General features: G+C 46.1%; 1 non-coding gene across 1 annotated transcript; it reads right to left on the reverse strand.

The window, feature by feature from the left end:
- Nucleotides 1–2,340: 2,340 nt before the first annotated feature.
- trnas-cga (transfer RNA serine (anticodon CGA)) lies at nucleotides 2,341–2,422 on the reverse strand. Its single transcript has one exon. It is a non-coding gene; the product is annotated as a tRNA-Ser (tRNA).
- Between the last annotated feature and the right edge of the window lie 13,890 nt (nucleotides 2,423–16,312).

Below are 16,312 nucleotides of genomic sequence, written 5' to 3' on the forward strand. Positions count from 1 at the left end.
GCCAGCGTCTCCTTTTATATGTTCTTTGACAGATTCCAAGCAGGCTGTCACACGTCTGTCTCCGTCCAGTTGCTCTGTGAGCGTGTGACTGATGGTGGGCTGATTTCTGTCCTTGTGTGTGTGAATAATCACTTTTGTCCCGCGCTGTATTTTGTTTTGTCGTATGCTCGCTGTCTTTGAGCTCAATGGGAGCTCACGGATAGACATGTTGTGAGAGGTTTGTGTTGGTGTGGCTTGAGCACTACATAAATCAGACTTTTATTTTTATTTTACACCTGTGTTCCTCCAATATCAATCTAAAACGTGAAATTAAATGTCACCCCTACTGTCAGGATGACGAGCAAAGCACATTACCTCAGGCTGTAGACGTTATCGCGTCTTAATTGTTGAATGTTTGGGTTCTAAGAGCTGGTGTACGTCTCTTTGCCCTTGGGTAATGTCGTCTCCTCTGTCCACAGCGGCTGATATACCTTGAGTTATGCTCCGTCGTGCTGCTGTGTCACATTTGGCAAGACGAACGACTGTCTAGTAGCAATATATTCATCCTCACTGTAGCCAATCCATCAGTTGTCAATAGTGTCCACAGAGCTAAGCCGGCTGCATTTCGAAGAATATGTGCGAAAGAAGCTGAATTCGTAAGGATCACACGCCAGCAAGTCTTAGGTGAGTGTCTTCACTAGAATGCAAATATGACAAAAACAGCGTGCGACACCTGAACGATTCACCTCCCAGCCTATTTAATCAAGCCACGTTTTATCGCTTAAGACGTGGATGGTAATAAAAAGCATGAAAAACAAAGGCCCTCCGGTGCATGACAGAGAATTATCGCACTCATCACACAGCTAAGTGTTAAATTTATCATTGCTGCTAAGCTCCCGCCTGCGAATAGTTTGTGTCTCTTGGTGTTTTCACTTGAAGAATATAGGAGGCATAAAATTCAATCAGCCGTGTTGTATGGAAACTCCCATCAAGCCACTCCAGACTGTGCTGGAACTACTCTGAGAGTGTTTCACTTTTATTACTGTTTATTCCTGAAAATTGGCTGCAGGCTGAATAAAGTGGAGGGGCGAGCGCCGAAACAAACAGCGAAGGCCTTATTTTCCCAGTTAAAAGAAGCGAGTGGGAGGCAGCGCGGCCTCTCGCGGGCTTCAAATGCGCAGCTTCAGAGTCAAGAACCGCGGTGGAGCTGCCGTTCGAAGCCTTTGATAGGACACCGGAGGTTGGCTGAGCGCGTCTGTGGAAGGACACAAGACAACGCTGTAAAATAAGCAGACATAAAAACAGTTTAATGGCGCCTTAGAAGCTGCTAATAAGGTACAATAGATAAATCACTGACTCTGGCTGTTTCCAGCAAAATGAGAGAAAGAGGATGGAGATAATAGCTGATTATTTCAAGTCACTGGCAGTTCCTGAATAATTCAAGTACGAGAACAGTCACGATAATGGAGCGTTTCACACATTAGGTCTAAATAGCCTGCTCTTTGTTTGTTTGTGCCATTCATTCATTTCCTAAAGTGATGTTTAAAAGTCACATTATTCATCCCATGCAAATGACAGCGCTATCAGCAGCATTTCATTACTGCGTTTACTTTGCCCCCTCTCATCGCAGAGATGCCCTGACAATTGCGAAATACATGCCGTTTAAATATTGTAATGACCTGACTGCTCTAAACGTAGACTTTTCAGTGAAACTATTGTCTGTTCCTGTTTCCTGACTGACAGGAGGCTGCAGGTGAGGCTGGGCAGCATCACATGTGGCACCCGCACCTTCAGCACCGGCGCACCACAGGGCTCCGTCCTCTCCCCACCGCTCTTCTCCCTCCAAACTAATGGCTGCACCTCAGGGAACCCGTCTGTGAAACCCCTGAAGTAGAGTATGCAGACAACAGGACCGTCACTGGGCAGACAGGAAGTGGAGCAGCTGGTCCAGTGGCGCAGTCAGAACCAGCTGGAGCTCCACACGCTCATGACTGTGGAGATGATGGTGGAGCTTAGGAGGAACCGCCTGCCCCCCACCACAACTCTCCATTCACATAGAGCAAAGACTCATGGTGCAATAACCCTATGTGATATACTGTGCTGTTAACTTATGTAACAGCACATGTTAAATTGTAATAAATATTTGAATAATTCATGTTCATCAAGAGAAGGAGACAGAGCAAATGTAATTCAAGCCAGTAGGTCACGAAAATTCAGCTCCTCCTCCTGCTGCTTTGTACAGGCGGGCTCATTACTTTAGTGCTTTTCTGTCCCATCGGCAAAGTGTTAGTGAAGCTGCATCTGTTGTTTTATAAAGGATTAAATTACCACAACATGATGAGACAAGGTGTAAGAAGAGCTCGCTGTGAGCAGGATTCGAACCCGCGCGGGGAGACCCCATTGGATTTCGAGTCCAACGCTTTAACCACTCAGCCATCACAGCCCTGAAGAACACTCACATTCACTTACTCTCGCTGCTGTCACCTGAAGGCACCGCACAAAGTTTAGTTCATATAAAACAGAACACGGCCAGTGATTAATGAGAAAACCCCCACTGACTCACATGCAGTGTCTGCCGCAACCGGATGGATTCCTCCTAAAGGTCGCGTCCTTCTCTGCGTGTGATGCTGATTGTGGGCGCAGCGGAGAAGAGCTGATCAGTCAAAGCACACGTCCAGTCAGCGAAATGTTCCTAATCTCCTAAAACCTCTTTTAGTAAATGTCCTGAGCATGCCGAGGTCAAAAGCAAGCGGGTCAAACTGCACAGAAACAAAGACCGTTTTCAGGAAGAGACACTTTAGAGCAGAGTGTTACATAAAGATGTTCCATAAGAACTCGGCAGAATGTGGGACACTTATGACAGGGCATTAGTTTAAAACTTAAATCCCACAGCAGGCAGCTCTGCGAGCGCTGTGTCAGGAGGTTTACTGCACAAAATGGCAGTGTTAGGTTCCTATAAGGTGTCGCTGATCCCTTCTCACAGCTCACACTGTGAGATGGAAACTTACTGTACCCTCACTGTACTTCTGAGTTTTTTAGGGACACATTTGGAGCTTCCAGCGGAGCAGATGTTCGGCTGATATCATAAAAGTCACTTATCATAAAGTAGTTTATCCTTCCCCACCTCACGGATTAAATGGAACAGTAGTAATAGCAGGAATTTTCTAATTGTGTTTAGCATAAAACATACAAACTGAGAAAGCTAAAAAGTGTTATATGGTTAGATTAAGACTGCAGTAAGTAGACATTTATCTAATGAAACGCTTTCAGTTTAAACTGTGGTCCTTATTGAGCAGTCAATCATAGAAGATCCAAGCTGTGGTCTTACTGGCTCCTTTGCCAGCAGCTTATCGCCTTTGAAAGCTTTGTGTGCTCTATATTTCCTCCTCAGTAACAGCAGACCTGCCTTTGGAATCAGTGAAATGCCTTTGAAAGTTCTGATGGAGTTGAAACGATAACAATGAAATAGCAAAGGGGCCAGACTGCTGTGTGAGAATGTTCATGCAAATCCTGTGAAGTTAAGATATTTGGCCCCGGTGCAGGTAACGGGTTTTGTTTGCCTGCGACTCAGCGTGACCTTCCCTCGTTCCTCAGAGGACACATCAACAACAACCAGCACCTTCGATCTCAGGGATTAGCGTTGTATCTTATGTACGACCATGTCAGAAGTACACAATGCGAAGTCACGCCTCTGCGCCATCGTGTCCCCCGATGCCGGCAAAGAATGCAAACATCACATTTAACTCGCGTTTGTGTCAACATCGTCTCCATGCGCGGCCGCAGGACGCCTGGCGGCGGGAGCCGCAGTGGCCGTGTTGCTGTCAGATCTCTGGGATTGGCCGGTGGATGCTGGTTTTCAGCAGCCTCCACTTCCTGCCAGGCTGTTTGCCGGTTACCACGGAAATGAGGATACACTAAGTCTCCCTGGAGCCCGAGCTGCAGAATCACTGAACACGTTGCCAGAGCTGATTTCATTTGACTCCATGTGTTCCCTCTTGTTGTGTGTGAGGACGTAAAAGTTCCCTCTGGAGAAATGTTGGTGGCAGCATTGGCTGTTATTTTCCAGTGAACTATAAATCACCCATAAGCTACGACCAGTCTGGAGAAAGTTCAACACAAGGGGGCTCATTTTGGGACGCGCACTGTTCCTCCTGAAGCCCACGCGTGCACCTGCGTCACGCGCGGCTGACTTTGATTCAGCTAATTTGTTCACTGACTCGCGTCCGAGTCCCACCGCAAAACAAGAGTCTGAGGAGCGCCTTGGAGAAAGAGCCAGAGATAAACTGAATCCGCTGCTCCACAGCGAGCGAGAGAACAACTCTGCGAGCACTGCAGCATGCAGGCCCTTCAGTCTTTAGCCTAATTAATTTTCCCATGATGCAACAGTGCGGCGCTCATGTCATTTGTAATCCCATAAAATTGAGGCGAGCCTTTTTCTCCAACGAGTCGAAGTGTGTGAGCTGCGTAACTGACACAACTTCAGACACGCCTCGTTCGTTTCTGCAGTGAGATTTCACCTAGTACTTCAAAAACAGCGTGAAAGAGAAACATTCCTTCAGAAACAGTGCAAGTGTAGCAAACTACACACAGGACCAATGTTTTCATTATTGTCACGTGGAGTAATTGCAATTTGAGTCTCCGGTTAATAAAGAAAATAAGGAACATTTAACCAGCTATAAAATAAATCTCCCTGAAGAGAAGCTTCTCGTTTTTTCCATCCCGCGGTGACTGGTGTTGGACATCAAAGCAAAATCCAATTACGAACTGTTGGGTGAATTAAACACCAGCCTTTCTTCTTATGTCCCTCTTCCTTAATTCATACCTCTTCAGGCTGGTTTTGAAGCAGCGTTCTCATGTTAAAGCTATACTTAACTCGCAGTTTAAAGAGGACGTTCTCAGCTTAAGTCTGTTATTATTTCATTTGTCAGCTCATTATATGTTCACCCAGGATTTTACTTATACTGCAGTACACATCCTTTTTGCATTAGTTGCTGCTTTTAAGCGTTTGTAAGTTGTTTTTTCAGAGCGGTCTATGTTGTGTAATCACCTGCGTACGTGTCTCTGACGTGTCTCCACCCTGTTCTGTTGCATGTTCACTGCTATTCATTGTTCAGAGGAAATAAAGGTTTTAGCCGCGTTGTTCTTATAGTTATTTAAATTGTTGGGTGATTTTATTGTATTTAAAAATGCAAATCTGTAAAATGTGAAATGAAAATAAGGGAAATTGCAACTTAATATTTTATTTTGAAAGGGTCAAAAAGGGTCCAAAAAGATACAAATGCCTCGTTAGTCCCCTCTATTGTCTGGCTGTGGCCCTTGGGCAGTAGCCCCTTCCCTCTAATGCTTCGTACCCTCCATAAGGGAGAACACGGACGCCATGAAGCTTTATTTGATCATAGCAGCACCTGGTTCCAGCTCCTTCCTCCCTGTTCACTCTTACTGAAGGCAAGAGGCCAAAGAGCTGCTCGAGGACGGACAGCCGCCGTCTGAATGTAGCATTACCACAGTTATTGTCCCACAAGAAATGACTTTTGATGTTTACCATTTTACTAAAATGTAATGCGCTGTCTTCATATTCCACCTTTGTTTATTTGGCCGGTTATGAAATGTTACATCTGTATATGCATTTTTATTTGTGTTAGCGATGAGTTCTCAGTCTGACAGGTCTGCACGCCGCTCATGGGAATCTCATGAATATATTTAGGACTATTAAACCATTTTTAAAAAGCTATTTTGCATGCATACCGTCTAATCATTACAATGCAAATGAGGCTGGCAGGGTGGTAAATAAGGTGTGACTGAGAAAATGGGAAATGGATAAGGAGAACCACTTGAATGCACATCTGTGGGGCCAAACGTATTAGTGCGGCTGCCCATTAGAGTCAAGGCTCCTGTGCTTTTGACCTTTTTCACCGGGTATCGCGATTATCTGTCTATACGTTGTACCTTCCTGTCACATAATAAACACGGTGACAATAAGAGCAGCCAGTAAGGTGACACCTGAACTCACTATCTTCATAAACCAGGAGAAATACTGTGACACTGCAGCAAAGATGGGGAGATGTGAGCGCATCTAGTCATCTATCATCTATGGAGGAGGGATGCTGTGGGAAAATACAGCGCTGTTAAAGTGAGACGTAGACGGAGGTATGGACCTAGATCCTAATAAATTACATGTATAGACCAATAAAAATCACAAGTAAACATGATGCAGGATATGTCTGCAATAAAGACTGGAGCGCTTGTAGAATGAGTTGTCTGGTGCCTGAAATATCTTATCGCCCAGAAAGTCGTGTTGCATTTATTCTATATGATCTCCACAATTATGGATCAGATGACTAGGACCATGAATGTTGATTGAAATCGCAAATACTTTTCTTTTAGAGGGTAAGTGAAGCTACCAAAAAGCAGGTAGGCACCTTGTTCGTCTGCCTTGATTCAGCGTGTGCTGCTTAAGGATCTGAATGGACTAATGGTTGACGTGTTGCGTGTGATGCTGAGGTTTAAAGAGCAGCCCAACCCATGTGCCCGGCGCCACAATCAAATAAAAGTAAAGGGAGGTTCAGACCCCCGTGGCCCCAATCTCCAGCCCTAGCTTTCCTTTCATTTACAGACACTCAAATGGAGCATTTGAGCCGTTTCACTACATCTTGTGGTGACAATGAGCGGGGTCAATAATGACCCCTTGTGCCAGTGTTGTGCCTCTTACACGGGGGCAGAAAATTGGCTCCATGATCGCGCCTTCAGTGTGCGGCGTGAGAGGAGCTATAGAGACAGAAAGCCATCCATCCCCCCGTCCATTATCTGCACCACTTATGCGGTTAAGGGTCGTGGGGGAGCTGGAGCCCATCCCAGCTGTCACTGTGCGAGAAGCAGGGCGCGCTTTGGACAGGTCAGTAGTCTATCACAGCGCTGGCAGAGAGAAAGGCGCTCACTTTCACACCTCACAGTCGGCCTCGCCGGCCTCCAGCTCAAAGCAGAGCTCCGCACAGACGTGGGGAGGGGAATGAGTGAATGAGTGAATGAACGAATGAATCAAGCAGCATTGATGCAGCATTGATGTTACTGAAGTCCTCCATGTTGAATCCAGTCTGTGGCAACAGAGAGCATCTATGAACACAAACTCCGTGTAAACTAAATGAAATAAAAAGCTCAAAATAAACCCGTCTTTGTGTGCAGCAAACGCAGGATTCACGTGTTGTGTGTGTATTTTTAGCTCCCTGGAGGCGCTGCGCCCTGGGGCACTTTCCCACTTTGCTCAGAGCCGGTCCATCTGCAGCCGACCCGCTGCAGCCGGCTGCAGAGTTTCCCCACAGCGCAGCGGCCCGAGAGGAGCAGGTGCTGCTGTCGACCTGCAGAAAGACGTGCAAAATGCACTTAACATTGCTAGAAAAACACTCAAGAACCGTATGTGGGAAACCGCAGGAACCTGTAGTGGCGAGTGACTCATTAATCATGGTTTGATCGTCCTGTGAACAGAGCGATCGGATGCTGAGCCTCGATGGCTGTGCGCTTGTTGACTCCCTCGCCTCAAGCTGAACTCACCTCCGTCACCCCTCGTGCTCCTTCTCCTCCCACGGCATCTTCTCACCCACCGCAGCGCGAGCGTCTCGGGCCGGTTCGGCCCGAGAGTCGTCACGTTCGCGTCCGCGGGCCCGTTTTTCCGCCCACACACTCACCTCGTGTCCGATTCCACTCACACGGCAGCGATGCAGCACAGTCATAGCGTGTTGGCTCAATATTACCCTCCTGGCATTTTTCCTTCCAGCCTAAAGCAAGAAAAACCGTAAACAAGTAACGGGAATATTCCCCTTGTTACTTTCAGCCAGCAGGGATGAAAATAACAAAGCGGCCTTTTGTGTTGTTGACAGAAAACTGCGAGCGGCCCTTCTCCGCAGGGGGCCGAGCGTCAGGGCATTTTGATGCAGGCACAGTCGCACACGGAGCAGCGCGGCAAAGTGTTAGCAATCATCAATTACGTCGCATCTCAGCGGCACCGGAGGGTTCTCCACTCGCCCGGGACCACTCGGGATGAAGAGCCTGCTCGGGCGGCGCCGGTCCCTGATGGCTCCACCTGCAACACGTGGTTTTCTGTCGCTGAGAGTGTTCGAGTGTGTGTTGGGGTCCGTGTGTGGAGGAGGCGATTCCCCGCGATCCAGCCGCACAGTTTAGAGGTTCAAAACAAACAGGGGTCGGTAAATGGATGAGAAGTCTATTAAAGAAAACAGAAAAGGAGAGAATGGAAAGTTTACACAATAAAACCTCAAAAAACAAACAAAAGCAAAATAAAGGAATATGTACTTTAATAATGCATCTAGCCACAGCATTAGATCTGACCCTAGATCAGTGCCTGCTACCGTCTTGAGTATTGTAGGGTTTTACCCCTTGCTAACGTTTTGATCTACACCCAGTTTGTAACTGACCATGTTTGCTTCCTGTCAAACGAGCCCCTTCGTGTTTCATTGTTTTCAGTCACTCGATTCCGTCTCCAGGTTTATGTTTCTGGCCTGAATCAAACCCTGCCTGCCTGAATCCGTGTTACATGGTTCTACATATTAAGTAAATTATCTGGATTACTTCTATTGCAGCAGGACATATTAGCATATAACGACGTAGCAGCAAATAATGAAGCTAAGCATCCATTAAAGCTAAAGCAGTCTGAGTGGCTTCCTCTCATTATTGAGCTGTTGCTCAGAGTGGAAGCATGTGGGGAAACGCTTTGGGCGTGCGATAAGGAAGCGCGCTAGACACTAACCTTTAGAGGTTCTCCAGACCCGTCCGTCTGGGAGGAGACCTCGGTGCTGACCCACAACACACTGCAGGTACTGCATTTCCCATCTGGCTTCAGAACCGTCCCGGCTCCCAGTGGACGTGGAGGATGTGGCCGAGGCCGAGCCTGTGCCTATGTTACAGCATCAAAGCAGTCGGTTCTGGTGGCACTCGAGGCCGTTTGGCGTCGCCTGCAAACGGAACGTGCAGCACTTGTTGATCAAACGCTGGAGTCTGGATTCCGGCTGCCTCTTTGAGGGATAACACCACGCGGTGGAGAGGGCAGGGAAAATGTTTCATACACGCATGAGTGCACGCACACTTACTCCTTTACTCACTTACGCAGAACTTCCCTTTCTTCTCCTCCTGCGCTGACGCTCCTCCGTCCCTTCCGTCCTCAGCCGTTCCTCTCCAGTGCTTCACTACAAACACGTTTATACTTCATCTCTGTCCCATTTACTTACTCTCACCGTCACCGCTTCCTCTTCCTCTCTCGTCTCTCATCTGTGTCTGTTTAATGCCTTGCCAATCAGAGCAGCGCCGCGAGAATACAGAGCGGGTCCGCGGGAGCGGGGGGGAGGGAGGGAGACGAGGGCGGAGCGGGGGAGACGCGGGAGACACCGGCGAGCGGAGGACATCTGGAGCCCTGCTGCTCATTCATCCACCAATGACAAATGAGACGGGTGGAGACAAACAACGAATGGACTCACTGAAATACATTTACTGAGAAGAAATCCGTCTGTGACCTCTGATGCTTTTAATCCCAAGATTAAGTTTAAAAATCAGTATGTGATGGGGGTAATTGAGGGAGGGATTCAGGCTCATCTACAGGCAGAAGACTAAAATAAATGCCCAGTTTCACTAGAATTCAGATTCAATGTTTTACTTTGTTTCTTACAAAAATGTGGAATATTAGTTACTGTAGCTTTAAATTTTCTTCCCTGAAGTCAAGAGTTTCAGAAAAATGTGTCTCAGGCTCCCCTGCGCAGTAAAAAGGCATTTTTCCATGTGAGCTGCTTCATTTTAATGTTAAGCTTTGCTGCCTCCTGCTACACAGTGAAACTTTCCCTTTTAGCAGCTGTAAGGAATGGAGCGAGTCGCCAACCTGTGGCCCGTGTCGTGCTGTCTCACCTCAGCGGATGGTAATGAAAAATATGCCCTGCATCATAATCACCACTGACCCTTGTGCTGAGACGTGATTGGCTCCTGCGTGGCCCCCTGGGGGTCCTCTGAGCAAGGTCCTGGCCGGCCACTGGGCCCGACATGATGGGAATATTCATGGCCGTGTATGTTTGAAGCCGAGGAGACGTGCGCTGATTGGTCCATTGTGACCAGGGGCGCTGCTATGAGGAGCTGTGTGTTCGTGTGTGATCGTAATCCAGCCGTCGGTCCACATTTACCTGACTAGCGGCTTCCGCCTTTGCAGCGGCGCGATGCTCCTGATGGGCTTAGCGTAAACACTGCCTTATGGTTCAGCACACCTCTCCCCTCCGTCAGCCTGTCGATGCCCACGTGAGGCCGCCTCATCCGATAAGCTCGCGTTTGGCATCGTTTCGAATGACAGGTTCGCAGGACGATCTCACACCACTGGAGACGGCTTCACATATTTCACGGCATCATCAGCGCTGTATCATGGTCATCTATTTAAAACGGTGTCTGAACCGCGATATGAGCGGTTCTCTGTGATATTTTGCCTTCATATAGAGCTACTACTGCTGTTTCACTCAAAGCTAATGGGGGATCAGCATCTCCAGTCTATGTTACTCACAGTTGCATCAGACATCAGCCACAGAGATACTGACCAAGCGTAGCATGTGGTACAAGTTTATGTTGAAACCGCTTTATGAATGAAACTTACAGCAGGACATAAATGTTTGCTGAACACGAGCTGTAATTAGAAACACTGTCCAGGTTGCCTTCGCTGTAAGGACACAGACAGGCATTAATGACATTGTGTTATTAAAATCTGTGCGAACCAAAATATGCTTAAATGTGACATCGAATCCCAGAGGACACATGATTTTCCAAACAGGCAACGGGAATAATTTTAACAGGTTAAAATTATCACAAAATTGAATATCCTGCTATTTATAATTTTATTCCAGACGTACAGGAATCCGGTTGTGTGTCATTAACTGCTGTGGCAACACAGTGCCATGCTTCACTCACTCAATTTTCTCAGCGTTTCAAATGCAAATGAGTGTATTTGATCCAGTGGCTGTTGTTCGGAGTCTGTAGAGGCGAAGAGATTGGTTACCGAGGTTGATAATTAAAAAGCCAGTCTCTTCCAACATTTATAAGCAACAAAATACCTTCTCCTTGCAAGGAATTATGTGAGCTGGCAGAGAGAGATGAGTAATGTCTGGTAGATGAAGCATCCAGGAGTCCAGCGCTGGGGGTCAAAACAAGATGGTGGCTTTACAAGCCTCAATTATAAGCCTTTACTTAACCCGTGTCCTTTAGTATTAGAATTATTCTACCCAGTTTGTTTGTCCTCACAGGAGGAGAAGCAGGCTCTTCATCTCTGCATTCAAACATCCTCATGCTCGAACATATGACATCACACAACACGTTGCAATGGTGTGTTGTCATAATGATTCGAGTCCTCGCCATCACAGTCCTCGTGCGCTGGCACTGAAAATTGTGGCTAATAAGTTCAAGCAATCTTGGAGGAATTGTGCATTGATTTTCCACTTGAACTGTGTCATTGTAGCTGATTATTTTTCCAGCAGCAGTGTGTCTGATTGCGGGGAACAACATGACATTGCCCGCTTCCATCAATACTTCAGTCCTCCTTAACAAACACGCCGCAGGCTTAATTTAAGCAGCGGCAGAAGAGCCACCGCGCCTGGAGGGAAGCGAAAGGCTTGGCAGCTTTATTTATGAAACGCCTTTCATACACAAAGCAATTATCTGATTTGTATGATGCATTAAAAATATGCAACGTGCAGCACTGATTGTGAGATCGTGATAATCTTGTGTGTTAATTGGCTTTTAGCGCTTGCACAAATACAAATAATCATTTTATCTCTATATACAATACTGCAAGAAAAGTGTTTGTCGTCTCAGAGCTAGGCCCCATGCAGTTCTTCTCTGAGGTATGAGCTTCAGGGCCTTTAAGCCCCCCTGAACCCTGAGCCCGCTCCGCTTTGATCGGTCAGCTGGTCAATAAGCCAATAAGTGCCCTGGAAAAATTCCCTTCCTCACCTGAGCGCGTGGGCGTGACTGCATTCTATGTCAGCATCCGGACCGAGAAGTGAGGTCCATTCGTGGACAAATGGTTTCTGTAATACTGTCCAGATAATCTTTAGAGAATGACACCGAATCACCAGACAGAGCATTCCATTACACACGGCATTTAACTCTTAATGAAAAACACTGGAATTGCATTTCTACAGCGTTTTAGAAGAATTGAACTCATCACATTACGTGAGCTGAGCTTTGAATCGAAGGACTGTGTTGTGGTTGGCATCTTTTGGGTGGGACATGAAAGCCAACAACAACAACGCCGCATCTGATCTGTTTGAATTGCGTTGACGCTCATTCACTGCCGCGTGCGTGCGTGTGCGCGTGCCTCGGTGTGGACAGACGCAGTGCAATATGTTGTGGAGAATACCTTGCAGAGAGAGCAGCACTCAACAGTTCATTATTGCATGATTACCATATGCTGTGGGTTCAAACCTGGTCCAGATCCATCTGGCGATCGCCGTCCCGCCTCGTTCCATCTCCTCTCACCCCACTGAGTGCTCTGTACTGTACACAGCATGACAATCAGACCTGCCTCCAATTAAAGAGACACCGTATCATTGAATCTTCGCTATTGTTAAAGATGAGAAAATTGAAAAAGTCAAGGCTACACACTGATCTGTAACACACTGAGACGTTCCTCTCTGTTAAAAAAAGACAAAGGGAACAAGAGGATGTCTGTGAAACGAACACGGGCTTTGTCCAGATGCACGTGTGTGTGTGCACGTACGCGGCCGACCGGCGTATTCGCTAACTGGCAGTGATTCACCAGTAAAAGCGCACAGAGACGTGCACACACTGAAAGATTAACACTGTGTCAGTGTCATATGATTCAAACGTCTCTGCATTATGAATGCAAGGATGAGTTTAAAAATACACAAGACTGTGAATTATTCAGCCACTCCCCTCACACACCGATAGGCTTTCTGACGTGATGCGGCACAGCCACAGCGAGACAAGTAGGAAATGACTGAGGAGACCGTCAGCAGGGCCTTTACATCACACTCAAGAACGAAGAAACATCCAGTCAAAATTTATTCCCAAAACATTAAGGGGTGCAATTAGTTTATTAAAGGCAGTGGAATAATTTGACAGAGAATACGCCACCCATGGAGCGTGTAAACAAGGCAATTTATCTGCCACCATGCAGCTAAACTCACTCTGGTGTGCTTTGCTGCCAACATCACCACTTAAAATGTCAGCAAGTGATTCTCACAGCACGTTAATGATCCCACACATTCGTCTTTTAAAAGAAATTAGCGACATTTTAGATCATCCTTGTATTAGATTCACCATTTAATGGCATATTAGGCAAAATAAAAACATTAGGTCTCCAACAGTATCGGCCCCGTTCATTTGCATCATTCATGTGTGCATGACTCCAAAATATCTAATTCCGATTCATTATAAGATTCTGCCTAAAATTCATACTTGCAAATTGTGATCAGCAGGGAGCGAGTCATGAGGGGCATTAGGTGTGTGCGTGCGTGTGTGTGTGTGTGTGTGTGTGTGTGTGTGTGTGTGTGTGTGTGTGTGTGTGTGTGCGTGTGTGCGTGTGTGTGCATATACTGCCACCCAGTGAGATTCCGCAGAACTACCCGACATGGTGAGTCATTCGTGCAGCCTGGGTAATAAATTAGTCTCTTTTAACATTCACAACTGATGGAAGGCAATCTCAAGGTCTGTGAAGACGAGGTTGAAAGGACCGAGTGGAAGGTGAGCGCCGAGTGTAAAAAACAGGAGGGTGTGTGTGTGTGTGTGTGTGTGTGTGTGTGTGTGTGTGTGTGTGTGTGTGTGTGTGTGTGTGTGTGTGTCAGCGGAGCAGAGCCTCAGCCGGCACCACCACCGAACCAGCTCCAGCTCTTCAACGAACCAGCGAGGGACGGTCAACAATTTGAACCTAGAAAAACACGCCTGCAACAATTTTACCTTCCTATATGTAGCTGTAAAGATTTCTTTTCCCCAAAAAAGGTTTATTTTCAGCGGTTCAGAAAATGACAGGTTAGAAAAAGGCTCATAATTAGATGGAAGCCAGTGTGCTTTATATAAAACCTGGCACCAAACTCGGGCCTCAAAACAGCAGCAGGCTGTAAAAGTCTGTAAAAGTTCTCAACATTTTTTATTTCCCCTATAAGCTTAATGAGTAGCATATGTCTGAAAGAAGCCTGGCGCTTTATGTTCTTGCACTCTCTGAAGTACAGTTTCATCTCCACAGAGAGCATGTGTTTGTCATTTTAACACACTTGCTTACGTTTATTACAATCAGCAATAAACTGCCTTTTTTGGGGAGGGGGGGTTAAATTCGGCGAGTGGAAAAGAGGACGCGTTTAAAAAATACCAAGACAGAGGAAAAAAGGTGGAGAGGAAAGCGTTGCCTTGAACACGGTGCTGAAAGGAAATGTCACAGGTGTTTATCCATTTACAGAACTCCTTCTTCCATAACCTGCAGTGAAATTGCCTTAAGACCTCTAAATGACTGTAGACTGTGGTCAATTTCCAGGCCCAGAGCTCCATGAAGTCGAGTAATACTGCAGTCTAGTCCACCATAAAACCTATTACGGCGGCGCTCTGTTCATCCGAGAACGAGTCGCTCGCCCTGCACTTCTCACGTTAATCTTTTTAATTGTGTGTCTTTTGTTAGTAAACGTTTTCGTGCTTATCATTTAATAACAGCAGAACAAACATGCGTGTTCGATAGTTCTCATCCCGAGAGCGTTGCTCAGTCACTAAGAGGCAATGTTCCATCACATAATGTCCACGTGACAGGCAATTGCAGTCAAATGAAGCTTGAGTAAATTGCAGAAACCTTCATGATATTATTCATAAATTGCCATTAAAGGATGATAAATAAGTCGTCATTAATTAAGCTCTTACACAGGCCTTGATTTACTGTCATTTATTTCTATCAGTTCGATGAAATATGGAGTGGAAATAATGAAGTCAGAGCTCCGCGTTTCATTTCGCCACCTGTCCCACTCCTCAGTCACGCTCCTCAGGAAATGACATCATCACGCCGCTGCTCCGTCCACACACACACACACGCACACACACACACCGCACACACACACACACACACACACACACAGAGCAAAGGCGTGTTGAAAAAGTGGTGACATTGACAAAGTAAGAGCGCGGCCACAGTGCAATGTAACAGCACGCTGCCACTTATGAAAACACCTGCTCCACACTGTCAGCAACTTAACCTTCTATCACCCAAATCCCCACCGGAGGATTATGTGTGACAGATGTAGGACGGGGGGGGGGGGCACAGGTGACAGGGCCGGGGGGGGGGGAGGGTGGGAGTGGGGCTGACGCAAGTGATTTCATGAGCAAAAGTTTTTTAGGGAGGGATGAAAAAAAAAAAAACACAATTAAGAAGCCCTTAAAATTAGATCAGTATTAGATTAGTCTTTTTATTGTTTTGAGAATTTATTGAAACACTTTGTAATCAAAAACAAAGAGAATGACTTATGCACCTCAGCGAGAAGGAGTTAAGTCCTTGTCAGCGCTGTTGTGGCTTTTCTACTGTATATAAAGGATGATAAATGTGCTGTTTCACAGTTGAAAGGCAGCTAATGGAGCAGGCACACTTGTTAGACAAAAGGCGCTTTAACAAGGACATGAAAGCCACAAAGGACACTGAAGTGTTCCCGAATTAACTCATCCTTCACCAGATGACAGATCTAACATTTAGGCTTCCAGGGGTTTCACGCGGAACAGTTAGATCCTTAGCATGACGTGTATCCAACTACATGTTGTGAGCAGGATGGATTTTCTGTCATTTCATCAACCTGGACTGAGCATTAAAGCTCGTAGCAGGATGTAACTGCGATGGCAGCAGGTATGAATAATGAGGTACACATTTTTATTTTATGTGATGTCGCAGATGGGACAGCGGACTCAACTTAATTGTTCGTAACTTCAATAACATCTATAGTTTTGATGGGTAATATTTAATCTCTTTATTTGGTGTTTTATTAAAGGAAACATGTCTATTTAGAAACAAAATATAAAAACACACAAGGTGAATGATTCTGTGTGAATGAGTAGCAGTACAGTGAGCAGTTTGCATTGGATGGGACAAGTCTGATTCAACTGGGAACCATAACAGTACGACTGCGATAACTGGATTACATGGATACATAATTATATGCATCGTGTCCTCTGAATTAGCCATGCATAGGCATGCAATTATAATCCGGTGTTGCAACAGTGGCCAATAAGAATTAAAAGAGGTAATTAGAAAATATGAATCATTAAAGTAATTGCAAAAAAAAATGCTGAGCTCCTCAAAAAATGTGCTTGAGTGCATGAAAAC

The sequence above is a fragment of the Betta splendens genome, chromosome 1 (assembly GCF_900634795.4).
Source record: "Betta splendens chromosome 1, fBetSpl5.4, whole genome shotgun sequence".
NCBI lineage: Eukaryota > Metazoa > Chordata > Actinopteri > Anabantiformes > Osphronemidae > Betta > Betta splendens.